The following is an 18,649-nucleotide window of genomic DNA, read 5'->3' as shown; positions in this document are numbered from 1 at the left end:
ATGCCTTCCTTCCTGCAGTCATACTGGGACTGGGTAAATACTTACACACACACAAGCACACACACACACACACATGCACACACACATATACAAGCACACGAACACACACACACACACACACACACCTCTTCAATCAGCTTCACTCCAAGTGTGGACAACTTGTTGTGTTTTTGCCCATGACCCCCATCAAACTCAGGGGTCCACCCCACACCAATGACTCTGTTTAGCAAGACTAGAATACAAATTCCCCAAGAATTACTTAGGGGAATATAGAGTGTTTATTTATTTTGTTATTGTTATTTTGAGGCAGGGTAGGTAGCCCGGGTTGGCCTTGAACTCACAACTAAGCCAGGCTCATCAGAAGAGATGATGGGCCACTTGATGGCTGAGGACTGTAACCATTTAAGTGGCATTTCACTTCATCTGAAGGAGTGGAGTGCCTTGGACACTTGGACTGCCAATCAAAGCACCTGAGGTGGGGCAGTCTGAGCTAGTCTGGGCTCACCCAGGGATATCAGGCTTCTCAGAGAGCAACCCAGCGCTCCAGGAGCAAAGATGTCAATGAACACATAGAACTCACTGCTTTCCTCTAGCACCTGTCTGGAAAGCACGAATAGCCCTTTTGGCCAGAATCTGTCTGCTGAAGAAGTCTGGACTCCCCGGGCAGTGGTGGCGCACACCTTTAACCCCAGCACTTGGGAGATAGAGGCAGGCAGATTTCTGAGTTCGAGGCCAGCCTGGTCTACAGAGTGAGTTCCAGGACAGCCAGGCTTACACAGAGAAACCCTGTCTCGAAAAAACAAACAAGAAGAAGAAGAAGAAGAAGAAGAAGAAGAAGAAGAAGAAGAAGAAGAAGAAGAAGAAGAAGAAGAAGAAGAAGAAGAAGTCAAGACTCACCCACAGTCAAGGGATGAGACTCCAGACCCACACAAATATGAAAGAGGGCTTTCAAATTGACAGAGAAAAATATGTACAGCCCCATTTCACTGTTTAAAAAAATATGGGGCTGGAAAGACTCCATGAAGTTGGGCAGTGGTCATGTGTGCCTTTGATCCCAGAACTTGGGAGGCAGAATTAGGCAGATCTCTGTGAGTTCCAGGCCAGCCTACTGGAGAAGGAGCAAGTTCCAGGATGGCCAGAGCTACACAGAGAAACCCTGTCTGGGGGAAAAAAAAAAAATCAAAAACCAAAAAATATCAAACTAAACTAAACAACCCCCGAAATAAAACCAAAACAAATAAACAAACAAACAAAAAAACTAACTAAACAAAAGAAAGAAAGGCTTCATATTCAGTGCATGATAGATATATATCAAGTAGGGGGTGAGCTGAGTCCACAGCTAGGGAATAAGGAAAAAATATCTGGGCTGCAGACATCACTGAGTGTGTACACTGCTTGCTTAGCAGGAAGTCTAGGTTTTGGTCCTAGCATCACATAAAACCAGGCATGGTGGTGCACATCGGTCATCCCAGCACTCAAGACAGGGAGATAGGAGGCTCAGAAGTTCAAGGTCACCCTCAGGTACATGGAGAGTTTAAGGCCAGTCTGGGCTACCTAGGAAGACCTTGTTTATAATTCATATGCCCCAAACAAAACAAGGCTGGAGATATAATGCTGTCAGTATAACACAAGCTTAAGAATCTGAGTTTGCTTCCCAGAACCGCAGTGAAGAGACGGCTTGGTGGCAAGCTCCTGCAATCCCAGCTGTAGGGAGGCAGGAAAAGTAAGTCCCCACAGAGAGCTCCAGGCCAACAAGAGACACTGTGTGTGTGGATGGTGAGTAAAGAATGGTGTGTGTGTGTGTGTGTGTGTGTGTGTGTGTGTGCTCGCGCGATCGCGTTTGAGCACGTGTACTTTAATGACAGGGCATGACACTTTAACATCAACATCATTCCCTACCCCATTTCTAGCATCCAGTATACATTTACCATTCACACCGTGTTTGCTCAGCGAATGCAAGACCTTCATGTGCTGAAGGTGATAGAAGAGCTGACCTGCCTCCCCTGTGCAGACAGTAGACCCGGAAACCCGTGGCTTGATTGTATGAAGTCCATCTTCCCCAGTGCTTACAAAATTAAGCATCCTCTGGAGGTTTACAACTTAAAAAAAAAAAAAAAAAAAAAAAGTTCCAGATCCTGTCTGGCTCCTGTGTGGAAAAGGATGTACTTTCTGGTCCAGCTGGCCTCGTCCCCCGACCCCCGCCGCCCGTCAGTTGCTGCAGACACAAAAAGGACTGGGAAGAGGGTTGGTGAAAGCTGTCATGACCACAGCAATGACTTCAGCTGGTGTGTGGGGAGCAGGCCCTCAAAATACAATTAAAACCAGTCAGGCTCCGGAAAACTGCATTACTGTCCCTCGATCAAGCCAGAGAGCACATGTGGTACAGGCATCTCCCTGGGGGAAGCTTCTTCCAAGGGTTGTCATTAATGGCAGCGATCTCCCAACACCCCCACAGAGTCCTGTGAGGGCCTATACCTTAGAGATGGGATTCCTGGTGGAGGAAGGAATCCAGGGCCCCTCTGCACTACTGCTTCAGGGTGTGTGTGTTGTATTTGGTATATGCGTATACATGTTCGTGCTCATATGAGCCACAGCGCATGTGTAGAACCAGAGGTCAGCCTGTAGTGTCAATAGTCAATCCACTCCTTCCACACTGCCACACTGCTTGACAAATAGCCTCTCTCCTTCTGTCTCTCTCTCTCTCTCTCTCTCTCTCTGTTTTCAGGACAGGGTTTCTCTGTGTAACCTGGCTCTCCAGGACCGGCCTGTTTGCCCGATGTTATCAAAGGCATGCGCCACCACGCCTGCCTCTCTTTCTCTCCCCACCTCTGTCTCTGTCTCTCTCTGTCTCTCGGTCTCTGTCTGTCTCTCTCTTCTCTCTCTCGTCCTTCTCTCTCTCTCTGTCTGTCTGTCTCTCATTTTCAGGACAGGATTTCTCTGTGTAACCCTGGCTCTTCTGGACCTGTCTGAAAGGCACGTGCCACCACACCTGCCTCTCTCCCTCCTCCCCTGCCCCATCTCTTTCTCTGTCTCTGTCTCTGTATCTCTGTCTCTCTGTCTCTCTGTCTCTCTGTCTCTCTGTCTCTCTGTCTCTCTCTCTCTCTCTCTCTCTCTCTCTCTCATTTTCAGGACAGGATTTCTCTGTGTAACCCTGGCTCTCCTGGACCAGTCTGTCCACCCGATGTTATCAAAGGCATGCGCCACCACACCCCCGGGGGTTCTCTTCCTGGAAACTGCACACACCAGGCAAGCTTGCCAGAGAGATTACAGATGCAGGCTACTGAGTTCTACTTTGGATTTTGGAGGCTTAAATTCAAGTCCCCATGCTTGTGCTGTGGCACATGATTTACCCACTAAGACAGCTCCCCATCCTCTGTGAGCTTTGTGTGTGGATGCGGAAGAGGATGGATAGGTCAAGCCATCCAGACATTCATGGAAGCGGCTTACTCATCCAATCAACAAACATTTCCTTTGAGGCCTGTCCCCACAAACCCAGTACCTTAACTAGGCACAGCATTTGCAGGAGACACTGGGGGTGATTCTTACAGAATAATTTTAGTTGTCAGAGGTTGTGGTCTGAGTAGTTTGTAGAAGCCAAAAAAATGCAGCTAAGATTTGTTTTGACACATAGGATGGTCCCTAAGTGGGCATCGGATTTTCGCAGCTGTGGCAGACTATCTTAAAACAAATTAAGGATTTGGGGAGATGGCCCAGTGGTAAACCACTTGCCATGCAAGGGTAAGGACCTGAGTTTAGATAATTAGAAACTACGTACAGCTGGATGTAGTATTTGTGTCTGTACTTAAGGCTTATAGGGTGAGATGGGAGGCAGAGACAGGGGAGTTACCCAAAGTTTATAGGCCCGCTAGCCTGGTGTAAGAAGCAGCTGATGCTGTGTCAAACCCAGTGGAGGGTGAGGACTGACCTCAGGTTTTCTTCTGACTTCCACATGTATGCTGAGGCATGTGTGTACCCACGTTTACACACACGTTCATACACTCGTTCACACACGTACACACAATGATAAGGAGCTAGCAGTAGCAACTAAAATAAAGGGTGGTATACCCTTGCAATCACAGACCTCGAGAGGCTGAGGCAGGAGGATTGCAGTGAGTTTGAGGCCAGGCTGAGTTACAAAGAAATATCCTATCTTAATTATTTACATTTATTTTATGTACATTAGTGTTTTGGCTACATATTTCTGTATAAGGGTTTCTTTTTTTTTTTGTTGTTTTGTTTTTTGTTTTTTTGTTTTTTTGAGTCAGGGTTTCTCTGTGAAGCTCTGGCTGTCCTGGAACTCACTCTGTAGACCAGGCTGGCCTCGAACTCAGAAATCCACCTGCCTCTGTCTCCCAAGTGCTGGGATTAAAGGTGTGCGCCACCACCGCTGTATGAGGGTTTCAGATGCAGAACAGGAGTTACAGACAGTTGTGAGCTGCTATATGGGTGCTGGGAATTGAACCTGGGTCTGCTAGAAGAGCAGCCACTGCTCTTAACCACTGAGCCATTACTCCAGCCTCAGAAATATCCTATCTTAAAACAGAAAAAAAAAAAAAAAAAAAAAAAAAAAAAAAAAAAAAAAAAAAAAAAAAAACCTTAAAAAAAATTTAAATTCCCCCAAATAGAGAATTTAAGGGAGAAGATTTGTTTATTTATTGTAGTGGAGTGATTATTTGAGATCAGGTCTCACATAGCCCAGGCAAGTCTCAAACTTCTTCAGTAACCAGGATGACCTTGAACTCCTGACCCTTCTGTCTCTGTTTTCTGGTGTTCCCTCACAGACATGTACCAACATGTCCTCACAAACTTCTGCTTGTTTCTTCCTCCTGAGTGCTGGAATTAAAGGTGTGTCCCATCATCCCTGGCTGTTGTTTTCTGAGACAGGTTCTCATTATGTAGCCCAGGCTATCCTGGAACTCCAATAAGGTGACCAAAGTGGCCTTGAACTCACTGTGACCTTCTACTTCTCAAGTGCTGGAATCTCAGGCTGGTACTTTCATATCTTGCTGAAAAGGGTTTTGTCTTAGCTCTTGGGTTCAGAGGGGTCAGTTTCTTCCCTGCCTGTTGACTCCACCCCTCCGGGTAGGTGGAGAGGGTGTGACAGAACAGGGTCGCCTCCCCTCACAGCAGTGACCAGAAGGAATGAAACAAGATGTTCTTGGCATAATACCCCAAGTGGGCTGCTTCCCCCAACAAGGTGTCCATCTCCTTAACAAGGTTCTTCAGAGTCTGTTGTCTGTCAGCCAAGCCTTTAACACAAGAACCTGGTGGGCTGCAGGGTCAGTCCCCATCCAGACCGTGACACCCCGTGACAAAGAATTATTACTGGTGCTAAGGGTGATGAGCCTTAGCTGCACAAATTACATAATAGTGACTAAGACAGATGGCAGACACAGGCATGGTCCTGGCTGGGTTCCTTGAAGTTGGTCATCTTTGCTTTTTTTTTCTTCTCCTCTTCCCTCTTCACTTCTCCACCACTCTCTCCTCTCTCTCACCCCCCACCCCTGTCCCTCCATTCCCTATCTCCTCTCTGCATTCCCCTGACCTTTCCCATCTTTCTTTCTCAGGGTCTCACGTAGCCAAGGCTAGCCTCAAACTCACTACATACCAGAGGTTGACCTTGAACTCTGATCCTCCGGTCTCTACCTCCACACCAGATTGACTTGGTGCTAAAGTTCAAACTTGGGGTCCTGTATATGCTAGCCAAGCACTCTCCCACTGAAGTGGATTAGCCACACCCCGAGCCCCATTTTAGCCATTTATGGGATGAGACTCGGGGAGAGTGTTCCTGGAAGGATGTCAGGGGTCTTTCTCTTGTCACGCAGCTTTGACCCGCTGAACCTGTTGCTGACGAGGATGTATGTGCATGCGTGCCTGTGCGTGTGTGTTTAGAGTGGTGAGGGCTGTGTGTTTGGACTCCTGTGGTCATCTGTTTATGTCTGTATGCCTCAGCGTGGCTCTGCTCGCAAGAGCTTTACAGTCATTTCCCTTCTCTCCCGTGCCAAAGAAACACATGCAGCCGGCTGAGGACTTGACTCGGGAGAGGAGATTAAGGAATGGGGAGGGTTGACTTTTCTTTGCTGGCTTCCTCTCTTCCTTGTCCCCATTCCTCCCTGCTCCCCACCCCACCTCAGCCATAAAAGCAGATGTCTATAAACTTCTTCCTGCAAAGAAGCTTTAAGCTTTGAAGTTCGGTTTAAGCAAACTTTGCTTTGGGGACTTCAGTCCTCAGGAAGTATGAAAAATTCTTCCTTGAGGGGCCAGTGAGTTGGCTTAGTGGGTAAAGGTAAAGGTGCCTGTCACCAAGCCTGCTGATGTGAGTTCAATACCCTAGCACCTACACAGTGCAAGGTTGGGGACTCGCTCGTGAAAAGTTGTCCTCTGACCTCCACACATGCTGAGGGGGCACAGGCACAATCACAAACATAGTTTGAAAGCTGGCTCCAGAGGACTCCATGGTTGAATGGGGTGGGGATGATCTCATAGAGATTCTCAACCTCAGTGTTGTGGACGTTTGGGTCCAATTATTCTTTGTTGCAGGGTCTGTCCTGGGGAGCATGGGATGCTATGGTGTTTGCGGCCTGCATATGTGCCTTGAATATGATAGTCCCCTGTCTCTAGACATTCTTGCTTCAAATCCAAGACAGGCCATTAGTAAGGACCGATATGTAGAGACAGGAGGATAAGAAGTTCAAGGTCATTTCCTGCTTCATCGAGAACTCCAGGCTAGCCTGGGCTACTTGAGACTGTTTCAAAACAAAACCGTGTAATATGCTTTTGCATGATTACACCTTTTAATTTTTCTTTTTTTTTCCTTTCTTCCTTCCTTCCTTCCTTCCTTTCTTTTTTCTTTCTATCCTCCTCCTCCTTTTCCTCTTCCTCCTCCTCCTCCTCCTCCTTCTTCTCCTTCTTTTAAATTTTTTGAGATAATGGATAATGTAGCTCTGGCTGTCCTGGAACTTTTTTTTAAGACCAGGCTGGACTCATAGAATTCTACCTTCCTCTGCTTCCCAAGTGTGGGGATTAAAGGCATGAGCCACCACTGCCCTGTCTCATGACTCCTCTTGGAGAGTAGTGAAGAGCTAGCAGAACTGACCTGTGTGCTTAGAAGTCACAATAGAGAGCCAGGGGTATGGTTCAGTTGGTAGAGTGCTTGTCTGGCATGGAACAGACCCTGGGTTTCATCCTCAGCATCATGTAACCCATCAGGTGTGGAGTGTGTGTGTATGTGTCTGTGTGTGTTTTTGTATGTGTGTGTGTGGTGTGTAGGGGGTCACACCTGTAATTCTAGCCTTTGGGAGGTGGAGACAGGAGGATCAGAAGTTCCAGATTACCATTGGCCAGTTCTAGGCCAACCTGGGCTACTCTATCTCAAACAGAAGAGCAGAAGACAACCAAAAATCAGGCTAAAGTTCCCCTTGTTCTAGACAAGGAAAGATGGGCTGGCAAAAGACAACATGGGGATTTCATTTGTGTTCATCTAGTTTTTCTTTGAGAGAAGGTCTTCAATGTAGTCTAGGATGACCCCAGAATCAATGTATAGCCCAGGCTAGTCTAGAACTCATGATTCCTCCTATCTCAGCTTCCCCAGTACTGAAATTACAGGTGTCGTACCAGAGTGTCTGCATGCCTAGCTGTGTACACACTAAACCATACATGTGCCTGTCTCTGTGACATACATGTGCCTACACCTAAATCACAGGCTGTGCGGATGAGGGATTAAAAGTTATTTTTTATTTTTAATTAATTAGATAATTAGGAAAAAAAACCAACAAGGTTTTTCTGTACAAGGCTACAGCCTGGCTGTCCTGGAACCTTTTCTCAAACTCAGAGATCTGCCTGCCTCTGCCTTCTGAGTGCTGGGATTAAAGACTTGCACCACCATACCTGGCCCAGTGTTTTCCTTGGTTGATTGGTTGGTTGTTTCTATTTTAAATATAGAATCTTTGTAGCTCAAGGTAGCCTGGAATTTGTGACAATCCTCTTGCCTCAGCCTGGGATTACAGGTCACCACTCTCAGTTTATTTGTGAGCACCATATCATATGAACTCCAAAACCTTCTTCATCACATTAAATAATTAAATAAACAATTTATCAAATTAAATTTATCAATTTAATTTATTTTTATTTTTTATTTTTATTTGTTTATTTTTTATTTTATTTTATTTTATTATTTTTTTTTTTTTTTTGCTTTTTCGAGACAGAGTTTCTCTGTGTAGTCCTGGCTGTCCTGGAACTCACTCTGTAGACCAGGCTGGCCTCGAACTCAGAAATCCACCCCTGCCTCTGCCTCTCAAGTGCTGTGATTAAAGGTGTGCACCACCACTGCCTGCATATTTTTTTTTAATTGCATTGATTGTGTGTGTATGTGTGTGTGTGCGTGCGTGTGCTTACAGGCTGTGCTTACAGGACTGTATACCAGAGTCTGCAGAGGGCAACGTGAGAAGTTTATTCTCTCCTACCATGAGGAATCTCAGGATCAAAGCTGGCTTGGTGGCAAGTGTCTTCCCCCACAGAGCTATCTTGGCAGCCCAGTTTTGGTGTTTTGGGGCAGAGTTTCATGTAGTTCTCTGTATGTAGCCAAGGATGGACCCTGGACTCCTGATCATTCTGTCTTCCCTACCCCCAAGGGATTACAAGGCTAGGCCACCACACTCAGCATCTGCATTCTCTCCAACATCTTTGGGGTGGGGGGTGAGTGGGGCTGAGGAAGTGTTTGAAAGCAAGCAGGTCACAAGATGTGCCTGAGAGACCCCCAGTGTTCGTCCCAGAGCCTCCTTAATTTCAGAGTTTGGAAGAAGTTTGTGTGGATGCTTAATGTATCCTCTCCAGCTGGTCAGCATTTACAAACTGGGGCACATCTGCTCTTGACAGTCAGCATGGAGAAGGGGGGAGGGGACCAGTGATGCAGAAAACCCCCAAACTAGGATGGATCCCACACAGTGTCAAGACTCCTAAGTCAGAGTCCCATTGTGGAGCTCCATAAAGGATTTGAGATGATTCACCAAAAGGCCACTTCTTGGCTGGGCTTGGTGGTGCATGCCTGTAATCCAGTCCTCGGGAGGCAGAAGCAGGGGGATGGCTGTGAGTTTGAGGCAAGCTTGTCTACAGAGTGAATTCAGGCCCAATCTGGGCTACAGAATGAGACCCTGCTTCCACTCACCGCCCCTACCTTGACCACCTGGCCTCCTTCCTTTCTGAGGTTCCAGCTACTTTGAGACTTTGTCTCACCCTGTGAACATCCCCCCCCCCACCCCCCCAGTTCATACTTGGGTGCTGAGCTGAGGGCTCTGCAGAGAGATCACCATAAAGTATAATGAACGCAATGTATGTCCAGGCATTGTGCTTCGTGCAGTGTGCATAGGAGCCCCGGAAATACCCATACCCATGTGCTCAAAGACAGCCTCCCCTCCCTATGCACACATGCTCACAGACAGATAAAAGAGTACCAGATATGGGGAAATGTGCCCTTGGGACAGCAGGCCCATAGCAACATGCACACCCCAACACACACACACACACACACACACACACACACACACACACACACACAGAGAGAGAGAGAGAGAGAGAGAGAGAGAGAGAGAGAGATTGATTGATTCAGATTCCCCCTTATGATCACATTTCCTTGCATTACAAATGCCCCCAGAATGGCCAGAAATCTGGGACTACATACCACATCCATCCCTTGCTCATAGGAGCCCCTAGGCAATGAATTCACTGAGTTCTAAGCCAGGGCATGGTTCTAGATGGTTTGGATAACCATCTTCTTTTCCTGTGCCTCCTACAGTGGCTGTAGTCACTTCCCGGAGGAGACCTGACCTTGCAAGGGGGTTTCCCAGAGAAGCAAGCAATATGTGCATGCTCCTAGCGAGGGCTTGAGGACTCCAGATGAGTAAGACTCTTGATGACCAGGACAGGGGGTGACATCTCCCCTTCCACCCCGCCCCCCCCCCCCCCGACAAAATAAAAAACAGCAATCTTCCAGCCCCTTTCTCCGAGGTCTAATTACAGATGTCTTGACATTCCTCCTGCATTGAATTTCCTTAAAAGACTTGCCAAGAAGAAACATTTGGGAACTGTGTTTTGGGTTCAATCCCGTCTGGGAGTCACCCTTACTCGATTTGTTGCTGGATGACAAAACACTTAATTACAACAGGCACAGCGCACACCACATTGCCACACTGAGTCCTCGATCCACATCACATACCGGGTACCGACAGTGGCCTTTTGTGAAAACCCACGTCTCTGATCTCACATTAATTACTACACAAATATACTCATTGTGGGCACCAGACTTATAGGATGGAGTCTTCTTGACACATGTTCACAATAAAAATACATTTTTCCACTCCCTTCCCCTGACCCTAAGTGCGGGGGTGGGGGGTGGGCAGGGACAGATGAACATTTTTTTTTTCAAGGCGAATTCCGTTTGTTCCTTCCCGCCTTTTATTAAAGAGACCCTTAAACCCAGCATTTCTGGCTTCTAACAGCTTCCCTTACTTTTGCTTTTATGCCCTGGGAGAGGCAGATTAGATTAGATTAAAGACCCGGAGACACCTCATGAAATCCATCCCATCTAGAGGCCATTTGGCTCTTAGGGCCAAGGGGTTGGGGGTAGGGAGGGGTGGAGGGTGGTCTGTTTGTCTGCCTGTCTGTTTCTCCGTGGCTCGCTGGTGGTCTCTTAGCAAGCACCTTGTTCTGGTTGCATTTGCTCCCTCCCCTCACTTCAGAAGTCTATATATAGCCTTTTGGGGCCAGGGATGTGGTTCAGTGGGTAAAAGGTGCTTGCTGCTAAGTCTGAAGACATGAGTTCGAGCCCTTGGGACCCACAGGGTGGAAGGGGAGACCTGAATTCTCTAAGTTGGCCTCTGTTTCCCACATGCTGTGTGCCACGGCATGCATGAGCAACATTTCCTACCACAATGGAAAAATAAATAATTAAAAAAGAATAGGTTTATAGCCTTTGACTGTGGTCTGAATTTATGGTCAGTGACATGTTTTAGAGAGACCCAAGTCTTCTCTTTTAACCTCTCAACAGTTCCTCCAAGTCTCACCCGCCTCCTGCCCCCCCCCCAAAGAAGGCAAACTATAGATGAAAAAGACATCTCTTTCTCTGCCACCCCCCTTCCCAGGTCCCCAAGGTTAGTCTGATGATGTCATGGCGGTAACCAAGGTGACACACTGTGACATCACACCTCAAAGAGTACCCCTGACCTTGGCCTGGAATTCAAAGGAAAAATCAGCCCATAAACTTCTAAAGCTAGCAGGAGATAAATATCCTTAGTCATAAAAGAACAAACGATGTTTGGGGTGAGGGGCCTGGGGGGGGAAGCATACTGTAAAAGTCCGTGCCAGATTTTGCAGGAAGTGCCAGCGGCCATTAAATCAGAAAGAGAGAGAGAGCAGCGGGGCCAGAGAGCTTGCCCAAGATCTCAGCCCCATCTTAGTACCCACTAGGTGCGGGGGCTCTCTCCGGAAACCGTAATCTTTAAAATGGGAGCAGAGAGGGTGAATCCAAGCTAAGCAAAGCAGAAGTCAGCAGTTCTCCGACTGAGCAGGGATCAAAGCAGGAGAGAGGGAGAAAGCGCGCTACCCCCTCTCCCACCCTCTCCCACGTGCTCAGAGAATGGAGAAAGCCTTCAATGCCAGGCTGGGCCCAGGAACAGAGAGATGGTGACGCACACGCACATAAATTCTGGAGCCTGGCTAAGGAAAGGGTGTGACGATGTTGGCTTCTTGGGGTTTTTGCCTTTTACCCCCTTTGACAGTGTTTTACTATAACAGACTAGGCTGGCCTCCTGCTCACTGGGATTCCACAGCCTCTGCTAAGGTATACAGGACGGACTGCTGCTTGTTTTAGGGTCTCAGTGTTGGCACAGGCAAGCCTTGAACTTCTGGCAATCTTTCTGCTTCGGCCTCCCAAGTGCTGGGATTACAGATGTGAGTCGCTGAACCTAGAACGGCTTCCTCCTGCTTTGTATGACCTTAGGGGACCCTGAGCACAGAAGTGCAAGGCCTCTCTGCTGTGATAATGAAGCTTTTCTGTCAATCTAAAATTAATGATGAAGCTGAGGTGGGAAAATGTCAAGTTCAAGGGTGGCCTTGGAATACTTGGAAGGGAAAAAAGTTGTGTTTTGTTTTGCTTTCTAGATGTGGGCAGTACACCTCTGACATGTATAAGGCCCTGTGTATTTCAAGTTCTAGTACAGGCTAAAAAGGAAGATTTCATTAAGAAGATTGATTGATCTTAGGAGTTCTAGGCCAGCCTGGGTAACATCGATCATGTCTCTTAAGATCTATCTGTCTGTCTGTCTGTCTGTCTGTCTGCCTGCCTATCTATCTATCTATCTATCTATCTATCTATCTATCTATCTATCATCTATCTTGCACGGGGTGTGCATGCCTTTAAATCTCATCACTTGGGAGGTAGAGCCAGAGCTAACCTGGTCTACATAGTGAGGTTTTTTTTTGTTGTTGTTTTGTTTTTCGAGACAGGGTTTCTCTGTGTAGCCCTGGCTGTCCTGGAATTCACTCTGTAGACCAGGCTGGCCTCAAACTCAGAAATCTGCCTGCCTCTGCCTCCTAAGTGCCAGGATCAAAGGCGTGCACTGCCACTGCTTGGCTACATAGTGAGTTCTAATACAGTCAGGGCTACATAGTGAGAACCTGGGTTTCTTTCTTTTTTTTTTCTTTCTTTTTTTTTTTTTTTTTTGAGTTGAGTGTGTTAGTTCAAAGAGACAGGAGGACTGAGGCAAACTCAAGGCTAGCTTGGTCTATATAGTGAGTTCCAGGTTAGCCAGGACTATATAGCAGGACTAGGTTTCAAATAATTAAAAAGAAGAGAGAAATTATTGTAAAATAAAACATTCATGTGTGTAAAGGAAAGGTCAGCTCCAACCTTCCATTTCTTGGGTGCAGGGTGTGCACTTTATCTGTAAGGACTGTGAGCTGGATTTGTGTAGAGATAACAGTAAATCCAGGCAAGAGAGAGCCAAGCTTGACTCTGGGCAACTATGGGAAACCATAGCTAGAATCGGTGGCACTTGTCTGTAATTCCAGAGTTGGAGGTGGGAGCAGGAGGATCCCGAGTTCAAGGTCATCCTTGGTTACTTGAGGCCCAACCTGGATTCCAGAAAAGGGAAGGGGAGGAAAAAAAAAGAGGAAAGAAAAAGAGAAGAGAAAGAAGTAAGTGTGTGAGCCTCTGGGGCACCCTGAGGCTTCAGCAAGGGGTTTGTGGTTTTGAACCTTCCGGGAATCACCTGATCTCCTGTTGCAAGGGCCATCCTTAGACACTCTGAGTGTTGGCCACAACACATAAGGAGTCAGGCTAGAGAAGTCCAACACTGTCCCTGCTGTGAGCAGGACTTGTATTCGACATTCCCGGGGTTTGTTTCCTTGACTTTCAAAACAAAGGGTGCCTGACAGATCACACCAACAGAACTCTTATTATGGGAAATTGGGATCAGTTCTTAGAAATTGACTGGAACTGGGAGCCGAGGAACAATCAGGAGTGTTGGTGATCAACTAGTGATGTCTGCCGCCGATGTGGTTGGAAAGAATGGGCAGGCAGCTACCATTTCAGGCACCATTCCTGAATGGCTTCTGATTCTGGATTTCCTCCCTGGACATGTGTGTGTGTGTTATGGCTCACATATGTAGACCTGACACACAGTACCCTGTGTATGTCCCTGACATTTGGAAGAAGACGGATAACACACTTGCACCTTGCTCAGGGTTGTGATGACAGGTGTAGCCTTGGAATACTGAGCAGGGAGAACTGACCTACAAGGCAGGGACAGGCAGAGCTGACCTCCCAAAGGAAGTGTTATCTACGCTTCTAAAGGATGAATAGGTATTACCTTGAGAAGGGGGACGGGCGGGATGAGAATGAAATTTTGCTGGGTTTAGATTAGATTTGCCTTGTGAAATCTGATAAGTCTGGGAGGGTAAATGGGGAACCACTGTGGAATTTTATGCAAGGAGGGGTCATTATCAACAATAACAACAACAACAAAAAATCATCCTTTCAAAAGCCAGGTGTGGTCGTATGCACTTGTGGTTCCGGCCCTTGGGAAGCTAGGGTAGAACTGGAATTTCAAGGCTAACATTGACTACATAGCAAATCTGAGGCTAGCCTGAGCTAGAGAAGCCATCTCAAACCAAACTATGGAGACTCAAACTAATGGAGACTTGGGGCTTGATGCCAAGCACATGGGTTTGATTCTCAGCACTATGTAAAGTATGCATCTGTAATCCCAGTAATTGGGAGGTCTAGGCAATTGACCTTGTACCAAGAGTACAAGGTCATTTGGCAACATAGTGAATCTTGTCTAAAAACCAAAAAACAGACAGACAGGCAGACAGACAGACAAACCCATTTAGCAGAAGAAGACAGGGAGAGGCATGGAGATAGAAATGAATTCAACAACACACAGTAAGTCGGCAATAGAACCAAGATTTGAACTTGGATCTCCAGAATTCCTTGTACTGGGTAGAATACATGTAATTTGGAACCATGTACACTGAGAATGTGCCCTTATTTGGAAGTAGAGTCTCTGTAGAGAGTGGGGTAGAGAGGAAGTCCCATGCAAGTAGGCTCAGACTCAATGACTAGTTGGTCCCAGAAGAAGAAAAAGGAGAAGGAGAAGGAGGAGGAGGAGGAGAAGGAGGAGGAGGAGGAGGAGGAGGAGGAGGAGGAGAAGAAGAAGAAGAAGAAGAAGAAGAAGAAGAAGAAGAAGAAGAAGAAGAAGAAGAAGAAGAAGAGAAGAAAGAGGGAAGAGGAGGAGGAGGAGGAAGAGGAGGAGGAGGAGGAAGAGAAAGAGGGTAGGTAAGATGGTTCAGTAGGTAAAGGAGCTTTTCTGAGGACCATTCCACAAGTTGTCTTCTGACCATCCTATACACACGATAGTGTGGTACTCACAGAATAAATAAGAAAACCAGGAGTGCTAACACACACCTCGGATCCCAGCACTCGGGAGGCAGAGGCAGGCAGATCTTTGAGTTCAAGGTTACCTTGGTCTACAAATCAAGTTCCAGGACACCCTGTCTCAGGTGAAACAAAGCCAGTGAGTAAGAATCACAGAGACACACAGACAGAAGTTCTTATGAACACAGAGGTGGGGATCACAGTCACACACTGACAAAGTTAATAAACACTAAGGATGACCAGACAACCTTAGTACCTAGGTGCTGTTTGGGAGAGAATCAGCTTTTGCCCTGGATCATGCCCAATGGAACCAATTTGCCAAGCTGGGTGGCACAGACCCATGGTCCCAGTGTGTGGAAGGGGGTTTGTAGAGACAGGGAGAGGGCTGGGTACAAAAAGAGAGTTCCTGGGAGCTGGGGTGACTTGACTATAAAGGATGACTTCCATGGTCACTTTGGCATGTGACCTGTTTTCCTGAGAGAATGCGTCAGTTTTCAGGGCCTATCCAGCCAGAAGACAAGCCTTTGTTCTCTCTGATGACCTTTGAGGATGACAAGGCTGCTCCTGCTATGTGAACTCATTTGAACGGCAGAGCCTGACCCTGGCTGAGCAGGGACATGGTGGCAATAACAACAGCATGAACGTCGTCATAACAACCTCGAGAACAAATATGTCACCTTCTACTTCCAGCCATTTTGACAGAGCCACCATGGTCTCCTACTTAAGAGAGGTCAGTAGCTTACACCTCTCTGTTCCCATCCCTGGGCCCTTGTTTTCCCTCAATGTGTGTTTTCTTTTATCTAGTCTTATTTTATTTTGAGCTACATAGCCCCAGTTGGTCTTCAACTCAAGGTTAGTCTCTTGCCTTCGATTCTCTGGGGGATGAGAAGATCAATAGGTATTCATCTTGAAATTTTGAATCTCCTGAACCTCCTGCCTCAACTTCTCAAGTGCTACAATCACAGGCATGTACTGCCACCACGTTTTGGGGATACTGGGGGTGTGTGTGTGTGTGTCAAATCCTGGGTTTTGTGCGTGGGAGGCATGAGGCATAATGGTTAGTTGTTTTGTTCTTGTTTAGTTTTGGTTTTTCTGGGACAGGGTTTCTGTGTGTAGTCCTGGCTCTCTTGGGACTCACTCTGTCCACGAACCTGGTCTTGAATTTACAGAGATTCACTTCCCTCTGCCTCTAGGGTGCTGGGATCAAAGGCCTGTGCCACCACTACCTGAGGTTGGTTGGTTTTAAGATGGAGTCTGTGCCTTCCTTGTAGTAGAGGCACTGACAAGGGATCAGGGATCCAGAATATTACACAGAAGTCTCTGACCTTGGCTATCAGAAGACAGATGAGCCAATTAAAACCGGGCAGAAGATCTCTTTAATGACCACTCCACAGACCTATTCGAAGCAGTTAGAGCTCAGTTCCAGCCATCATTAGAACAATAAAACTACACCTTTTCATCCCAGCACTTGGAAGACAAAAGTCGGCTGAAGTTTGCCTGTCTGGTCTGCATAGTGAATTCTGGCCTAGGCATGGTTACATAGGGAGACCCTGTTTCAAAGAAGAGGAAGTGAAGGGGGAAGAGGGAAATGGCCACGTAATGTGTGTATCTAACATCCAGATACTTAAGAAGGAAGGACAGACAGATGAGGTGTATAAGACCAGTTTGAGCTACAGAGCTGGTGAGAATTTGGAAACAAATGTTGCACACCCAGGGCAATAGTTACAATGTAAATGACAGTTCCAGGGCTGACAGGGTCCACAGGCAACTGCACCATTCCAGGTGTTGGTGGGACTGGAGAAGGAATTTATTCCTCAAAACGGTTGCTTTTGAAAAGAAATAGGCCTAGGGGCAGTGTAGGCCTGCCATCCCAGCATTCCAGAGGTGGGACTATTCATTCATGGTCATCCCCAACCTTGACTATGTATCATGTTGTAGGTCAGCTTGGGCCACATAAGACCTTGTATCAAAATAAAACAAAAGGAGAGGGGGAGGGGGAGCAAGATGGCTCAGTGGGTACAAGTGCCCCTCTGCCAAGCTCATGGACTTGAGTTTGGTCTCCCGGCACCCACACGTGGCAAGGAGAGAACTGAGTCCCTCACTTTGACCTCCTGGCCTCCATATGAGCAGGGTTGTACATATATTCTCAAGAATGTGACTGTGCCCCTCCCCCACGCAATAAACAAATATTAAAACGTTCTATCTTTTCTCAAAGCTTGGCTCAAGCACATTGCTGGAGAATATGGCCTTTGGTTCTCTCCAACCCAGAGTTTTACACTCTCTCGCTGGCCAAAGGAAGACCCGTTAGCACTTATTCTAGGCTCTGCCCAACATCACTAAGCAACAGCCAGGTAGGTGCCTGGCTTTCTGTAAAAGGACTGTTTGGCCTTTCTGGAGCTTTCTTTGATCCCTGATTCTGTCCCCCCCCACCCCCCCCACCCCCCCACCCCTGTCCTCTCTGTCTCCCTCCCTCTCTGTCCTCTCCGTCCTCCACCATGTGTTCCTGGCAGGCCTCCCTGTCCCTGTCCCTGTCCCTCTCTCTCTTCCTCTCCTTCTCCCTCTTCTTCTTTCTCTCCTCTGTCCCTTCTCTTTCTCTGCCAGCTGGTACCTCAAGGGACAATGTCTCAGCATGGGCCTGCTAAGGCCCCCTCCCACCATCATCTCGAGTTTTTCAAAAACATATCAAGACCTCTTTTTCTAGGCAGGGAAAGGCTATATTAGACCCTCAGAATGGGATTACTTGAGGGGATCCCAGGATGTGAGTGGCCCAAAATAGCTCAGTGCTGGCATCTCACACCTAGTTCTTTCTGTTTAGTCAGGAGAAAGCCTGACTGTGTAACTAAGGCTGGGCTGAGCTACAGGGTCAGGAACAGAGGGGTGGGAATGGGAATGTATCAGACTATGACAGTGTTTCTACCCAAGACCCTTGCTGAAGAATGGATACAGAAAAGGCAGATGGCAGTCTTAGGGTATGAAGAACTTGGGCTAGGTCAGAGAAACTTATGACAGATTGTATGGAGCCCAGGCTGGCCTTGAACTCACTAAGTAGTAAAGGTTGACCTTGCTCTCCTGAGCTTTCTGCCTCCACCTATAAAGTGTTGGGCTTACAAGCATGCACCCCATATCTGGCTTGGGGGGGGGTACAGTTTTGATCATGTTGTGTAGTGATCATGCTGCATAGAGCTGGGGAGGGGCAGTATCAGGGCTGGAAGGAGTGAAGGAAGATATCCTTCTACTGTAGAGACCCTGGAAGTCTCCAGAAATCCAAATTTAACATTTGGAGAGGCAAATCCTCCTGAGGCCCCTGTTTGACCTAGACTTTTTTTTTTTTTTTTTTTTTTTTTTTTTTTTTGAGATAGGGTTTCTTTCTTTCTTTCTTTCTTTCTTTCTTTCTTTCTTTCTTTCTTTCTTTTTTTTCTGTGTAGCCCCTGACTGTCCCTGAACTCACTCTGTAGACCAGAGATCCACCTGCCTCTGCCTCCTAGGAGTGCTAGGATTAAAGTCATGTGTCATCACCTTCAGGCAACCTAGACATTGTTAAAAGTGTCTCCATGGGTTTCCCCCTTGGTCTCCCTATGGCAGCAGGAGAGCAGGGACCAGATAACCAGATGACTATCAAGAAGCCACAGGAGGTGACTGTTCCAAAGTGCTTCAGTCCCCAGACACTGACTGCAATTTACTGAATCCTTCAGTTAGCCCCTGGGATGAGTGGTGCATAAA

General features: G+C 47.1%; 1 long non-coding RNA gene across 8 annotated transcripts in view; it reads left to right on the top strand.

The window, feature by feature from the left end:
* Nucleotides 1-18,649, top strand: part of LOC143437676 (uncharacterized) — a 98,695-nt gene that overhangs the window by 62,566 nt on the left and 17,480 nt on the right. The window contains exon 1 of one of the 8 annotated variants that reach the window (XR_013107028.1): nucleotides 15,439-15,659. The exons of the other annotated variants lie outside the window; for them this stretch is intronic. This is a non-coding gene — a long non-coding RNA (uncharacterized LOC143437676). Of the gene's footprint in view, nucleotides 1-15,438; nucleotides 15,660-18,649 lie in introns of those variants that run through there. 8 annotated transcript variants of the gene reach the window in all.

The sequence above is a fragment of the Arvicanthis niloticus genome, chromosome 24 (assembly GCF_011762505.2).
Source record: "Arvicanthis niloticus isolate mArvNil1 chromosome 24, mArvNil1.pat.X, whole genome shotgun sequence".
In the NCBI taxonomy this organism is placed as follows: Eukaryota; Metazoa; Chordata; class Mammalia; order Rodentia; family Muridae; genus Arvicanthis; species Arvicanthis niloticus.
Note: the sequence above shows the minus strand (reverse complement) of the source record. Positions and strands in the feature narration are given on the sequence as shown.